The sequence below is a fragment of the Gigantopelta aegis genome, chromosome 8 (genome assembly GCF_016097555.1).
Source record: "Gigantopelta aegis isolate Gae_Host chromosome 8, Gae_host_genome, whole genome shotgun sequence".
NCBI classification, from domain to species: domain Eukaryota; kingdom Metazoa; phylum Mollusca; class Gastropoda; order Neomphalida; family Peltospiridae; genus Gigantopelta; species Gigantopelta aegis.
This window is the reverse complement of record NC_054706.1, coordinates 16,386,018-16,391,992: the sequence shown is the minus strand read 5'-3', so window position 1 is coordinate 16,391,992 and position 5,975 is coordinate 16,386,018. Positions and strand designations below refer to the sequence as shown.

Genomic DNA, 5,975 nt, shown 5'->3' with positions numbered 1-5,975 from the left:
GAGATATTACGTAACTACTCGCCACATGGCCTCCACAGCTGGACTAAGTGCATATTGGAATGTCCGATCGCGCGAAGTATTACGTAACAAGTTGCCCATCTGGGCTTAAGTGCAATGAAACTGCACATGGCCCTCTAACACAATTAAAATCGCCACAGGCGAACCAAACTTAAGAGCATGTACCGTCACAGACTCACTGACGGCAATGGCAATTATTTTTAAACTTACTTTTGCAGCATATAAATATGATTGAATGGTTAATTTGTTGCATGTAGACATATTTCAGATTAACAAAATTAATGTTAAATACTGGCAGATTGTCACAACCGTATTTTATTGTACATAAGTTGTGGAGTATCGGTTGTGTAGATTATTTGAATATTTTATTTAGCCTATTACTCGCAGTTTGTCATATGGTACCTTTTCACACGTGCAGTCAAATACCCTAGCACTTGCAATGGTTTGGTCTGCAGTGGCACAGCGTGATTGTGGACTAGTCCATTTTCGTTGACACTTGGTTAAAAGTGCTGGTCAGGGCTATTGTTAGGGGAACCCAGATCTGTGATGCACACGGTGCACGGGCAGTGATATATGGTGTGTGGACACGTGTCACGTTTTGGAACTAGAGAGGTTTCCTGTGAACAGCTGGGGTAAGTAGGGTTTTGTTATGTATCTATGTTTATATTATATTATACTTGGAGTTGCATTATGTTGTAAGTATTTTATTTTAACTTGTATATTAAGGAAAAGGCGGTAATTTGTTAGGAAATTGTATAGTTTGGCAATAAATATTGTATGTATACTTATAGTAATAATTGTTAACACTGGTTAAAGTAAAAATGGTTGTATAATGTAATTTTAATAGTTGACAACTTTGTACATGTATATTTAATGGACATAGTGTATTAAATAAGAATTGGCCGTAGTGTTTTGTAAATAGGTTGCACTAATAAATGGCCAATGAAAAGTACTGGAAATAGATATTTTTTGTGGAAACCAGGTTAATATGCTAAAATCCTGTAAATCAAGGTTTAGTTACTTTATTATGGTGTAATCATGGCAATTGTATTATTTACCATGTTTTTATTGTCAAGGTCAGGTGTATTATTGTGAGCTGGGGTGATGATCGGTTACCAGCAGCTTGTTGCGTCACCGTGGGGACTGATACCGATGGCCTCGTTGATAGTGGAAGAGTGACGGTCGGATTTATTGAGTTGGGGTGATAATGGTTACCAGCAGCTTCTGGTGTCACCGTTGACCGACACTATAGATGGCCTTATTTATGGAACAGGGTGACGGCGAGTCGAGGGTTGCAAGAACAAAGCAACACTGTCGATGAACTTGACCTGGACTTGGTTACATGTATTTGAAAGGGGTCTCTATTCCAGAGGGAAAAATATCCGCCCGGTCCCCCCTTCCCCTAACCCTAACCTTAACTCCAACCCTAACCCCAACCCTAGCCCTAACCCCAGCCATAACCCCAACCCTAACCCTAACCCTCAACCCTAACTAAAAATAATAATGGAGGGGACCGGGCGGATATTATACCTTCCAGAGACTGATAATTTACTGGTGCTTGGTGCCTGGTGTTATTATATATGAACAGTATTACCTTATTTCCAGTGAATTGTTTATAAACCACCACTAAATATTAAGATGAATAATTATTTATTGATTCTTGGTGAAATACAAATGTAAAATTATTTGTTTTTGTTTTCTGTTGGGAAATTGTGTGATTAAAAGCCCTTGGTCACTCTTGACGTGACACAGATAATGTACACCAGATACATTCGTTTTGCTGTTTTATCGATGGCAGTGATTCTTATCCTGCGACACAACCGTGCCATCGGTGATGCTCCCGACCCACGGCAATTTATATCGCGAGCCCTGTACAGTCTATATAGTAAAGATACAGCCCTGGCACTTCATTTACCGTTTCATATTACGCTCTTTCTTCTTCCTCTTTTTTTTTTTTTTTTGTGGGTGTTTTTCTCTCCGTTCTATTTCTTACAAACTACTAGGATATTAAGTTACCATGCTGTGTGTAAGTTACATTCAGTGTTGAATATTAGTCAGTCGAGCGTAGGCAACACAAGTCAAAGATCATGGTCACGTGTCTCAAAAATATACGACAGGTAAGACATAGCGCACACGACTTTTGTTACGGTTGTAAGCATTTCCCAGATTCATGAGGAAAAAAGCCCCAGCAGCACTATATACAGGGTCATCGGAGGTAATGGGTGGAGGTAGATGGCTGGTACAAGGACCCCCACTTCAACGTCTGTCCACCTCGGTATTAAAATGAAAGAAGGGTTAAATTTAAAGTTTTCAAAATGCACTTTACACGCAAGAGCACAAAATGTATGATTCAAAACATTTCAAGTACTACATCACGTTCTCAGTACTTTGCAAGAGCAGCTGCAAACGTTTGTGTTATGGCGAACTCCAGCAATTGCCCACGACAAACTGGTCAACTGTTTAAGATAGTACATCTTCCACACTAAAACGAAATAAATACATTGTACATGATATTGATATATTAAACACTGGATTTTCAGGACATTTTTAAGTCCAGGGAAGGCCGGGCTGTAAACCCCCCCCCCCCCCCCTCCAGCACTCCATGAATCCGCCTGGCTTAGATATATCTAGTTTTTATATATTTTCCGTGATAGCATGTCCCCCCCCCCCCCTTCCCTTAGCCTCAAACACGTTTTTATGCCATCTTGAGAAGAAGAAGAAAATGTTTCTAATCTACATACCTGTTAAAAATTAACTGTGCTAACATTTCTCCCAATCAGCTCTCGACACAATTGACGTGGACAAAGTAATAATTAAAATAATCAAATCAAACTGTCTACAGGAAATCCATCTGAAACAAAGTGAGAAATGGCATATGTGCTATTAATAGAAGTTATTTTTAGATATTACACCTCGTTAAAATAATAACTGATGCAATATTCTGTTAGCCTCGATAACGCAGTGGTTGTTATCGGGTAAACTAAAGACGGTAGGTGCTGGGTTCGTATCGCGGTACGGGCTGTAACACAATGGTAATATAGTATATATTTACTGGTAATATAGTATATATTTACTGCTGCATTGTATGTCTAGTATCTAAAGTCAAAGCATTTATAAATTAATGTATATATATTTTAAATTAATAATATTTTTTTTATTTAAGTTAATTTACTTATTTTCCCAACATTCATATTTGATGCGAATTACAGTAGGCCCTAACACGGGGATATTAGAATCGATATGACATTAGAAAACCCTCCAAAAGAGGGACCCCCCAAAAAACCCAACCAAACAGACCGACACACACACACACACACACACACACACACACACACACACACACACACACACACACTGGGATGTCCTTGTGACGAGTTGGGACCATGCATATGCCCTTTCCCCGTTAGTCCCACCCGCAAAATACAGTGGCGTGGGTGGGGGGGGGGGGGCATATGTTGGCGATGATTCCCCCCCCCATCCCAGGAAATTTTTACCTTTTCGCTTATTAATAACATTAAAAAAGGTTCCCGTGTCAAATCCCACTACACAGGTGCACCCCCCCCCCCTCCAATATAACATCCTGCCTACGCCTCTATCTCCTACCCCACCGCCAAAAAACTAATCCTGGCTACGCCAGCGACACGGTCTATGATCACGATAATACGGTGATATATATACGTACGGTACAGTGGCGTAGCCAGGGGGTGTCATGTCCCCCCCCCACCCCCCAATCCCGAGAAATTAGGGGTGATCAGTGGCGAGGAAATTTGTAAGTAGGACGATTACACTTTAAATCAGCTTTGTTTATTGTTTGTCTTTTCGCCTATTAATAACATTAAAAAGGTTCCTGTGTTATATCCCACTACATGTGCCCCCCCCCCCCCCCCCCAATACAAAATCCTGCTTACGCCACTGGCAAAATATTCCCTGGACCGTCCCTGTTCAGTGCAACGTGAACCAGACGATGGTTGACGCAATCTTTCATTGTCTCCTCAATAATTAGGCTAAGCATGCGCATGTAGGAAGAAGCGTTGCGAGTGGGTCACCTGTTTTAGATTACCACCGCGCGCGCGCGCGCGCACACACACACACACACACACACACACACACACACACACACACACACCGTTGCTTATCAGTGTCACATCGACCTTCCCAACCTTTTCAAAAGTTTCCATGGATGCACATTTATTGGGGTGGGGGGGGGGGGGATTAATTGCTACTTTATTCTGAATCAAAGCAAAAGTGAAAAGTTATATGTAAAATTGTACATTACAGACTTCAGTAAGCTTTTAAACATTTAAGCTAGTAAAATGTTAAGTTCCCTCTCGTATTACTGTTTTTATGAGCTTATTTATCCTCTTGCACCCTCTGTATACAAGTTTTCAGACACCCATGGATACGTCTGTCAAATAGGTGACCGAGAAACTTTGTAACATGTCCCTGTAACATGCAGACACATTTAAATATTTACAGAAGTTGTTTGAATAAGGGCACCTTATTCTTCGCGTGTAAACAAAGCAGCCATGAACATCAGGGAAAGATCGACCAAGGGCAACTTAGCCAGAGCAGTTACTAATGAATTCTCACAAATCACTCTACCCTCTCTTTCTCTCTCTCTCTCTCTCTCTCTCTCTCTCTCTCTCTCTCTCTCTCTCGTGTGTGTCTCTCTCTCTATCTCTGTGTCTCTTTCTATCTCTGTGTGTGTCTCTCTCTGTGTCTCTCTATCTCTGTGTCTCTCTCTTTCTATCTCTCCGTCTCTGTGTGTCTCTCTCTCTCCCTCTCTCTCTCTCTCTGTCTCTCTGTGTGTGTGTGTGTGTGTGTGTGTGTGTGTGTCTCTCTCTCTCTCCGTGTGTGTGTGTGTCTCTCTATCTCTCCGTGTGTGTGTGTCTCTCTATCTCTCTTTCTATCTGTGTGTGTGTCTCTCTCAGTGTCTCTGTGTGTCTATCCTCTCTCTGTGTCTCTCTCTTTCTATCTCTGTCTCTCTCTGTGTCTCTCTCTCTCTCTCTCTCTCTCTCTCTCTCTCTCTCTCTCTCTCTCTCTCTCTCTCTCTCTCTCTCTGTGTGTGTGTGTGTGTGTGCTTGACTAATTTCATTCACTTAGTTATTTTCTTGCTTATGTTCAACTAAGGTTCAAGCAAGCTGTCATGGGCACATACCTCAGCTATCTGGACTACCTGTCCAGGACAGTGGGTTTCTTGTTAGTTGTTAGTAAGAGAAGTTGGTGTAGTGGTTTACACCTACCCATTGAGTTGTTAAACTTACTCTGGGTGGGAGCCGGTACCGGGAGAGGAACCCAGTACCTACTGTGGCAGGTCTTGCTCACCGGTTTGCTGGAGGTGCGAGGAGTCACAGTACTAATTGCCCCTTGATGGACTCTTCCCCCATCCCATAACTGATACATTATTTTTAAAATATACTAAAAGCCAAAAGTTATTGTGACATGGATTGTTTGGAGTAATAAATTTGTTAATAGATTCATGGATGTAAACCAGAGAAAATGTGCATGAAACAACTCGAAGAAATGCAACCAAGCAGTTGTTGCAGCGATTGCATGCTTTGTGCAAGAAACATGAAATATTCGGGAGAAATCCTGTCCAGTGTTCACCATAAAAGGCCAGACATTCAGTCGCAAATCATTGCCACTCTGTGCAGCCTTCAGAAGTCCAGAAGTCAGAAAAAACATCATTAGTGAACGGTTTGATACAATTTCGTCATGCCACGCATCAGTGAAAATTACAGATGGGGAGTCATAGGGATGCTTGAATCTGGAACCTCGCAGCGTTAAACGTCCACAAAAACAACATATGACACTTATGGCAACGATATCAACAAAACAACCAGGTCAAGGGCCGTCCCCGTAGCGGCCGACCACCCGTGACAACCCCTCGCCAAAACACATGGATCCGAACCACGCATCTGCGAAACAGGTTACAGCCAGCAACCCTCACAGCCCGT

General features: G+C 41.9%; 1 long non-coding RNA gene across 1 annotated transcript; it reads left to right on the top strand.

Moving 5' to 3' along the window:
* Positions 1–453: 453 nt before the first annotated feature.
* Positions 454–1,703, top strand: LOC121379884. Its single transcript, XR_005958856.1, has 2 exons — positions 454–650; positions 1,095–1,703. It is a non-coding gene; the product is annotated as an uncharacterized LOC121379884 (long non-coding RNA).
* The last annotated feature ends 4,272 nt before the right edge of the window (positions 1,704–5,975 follow it).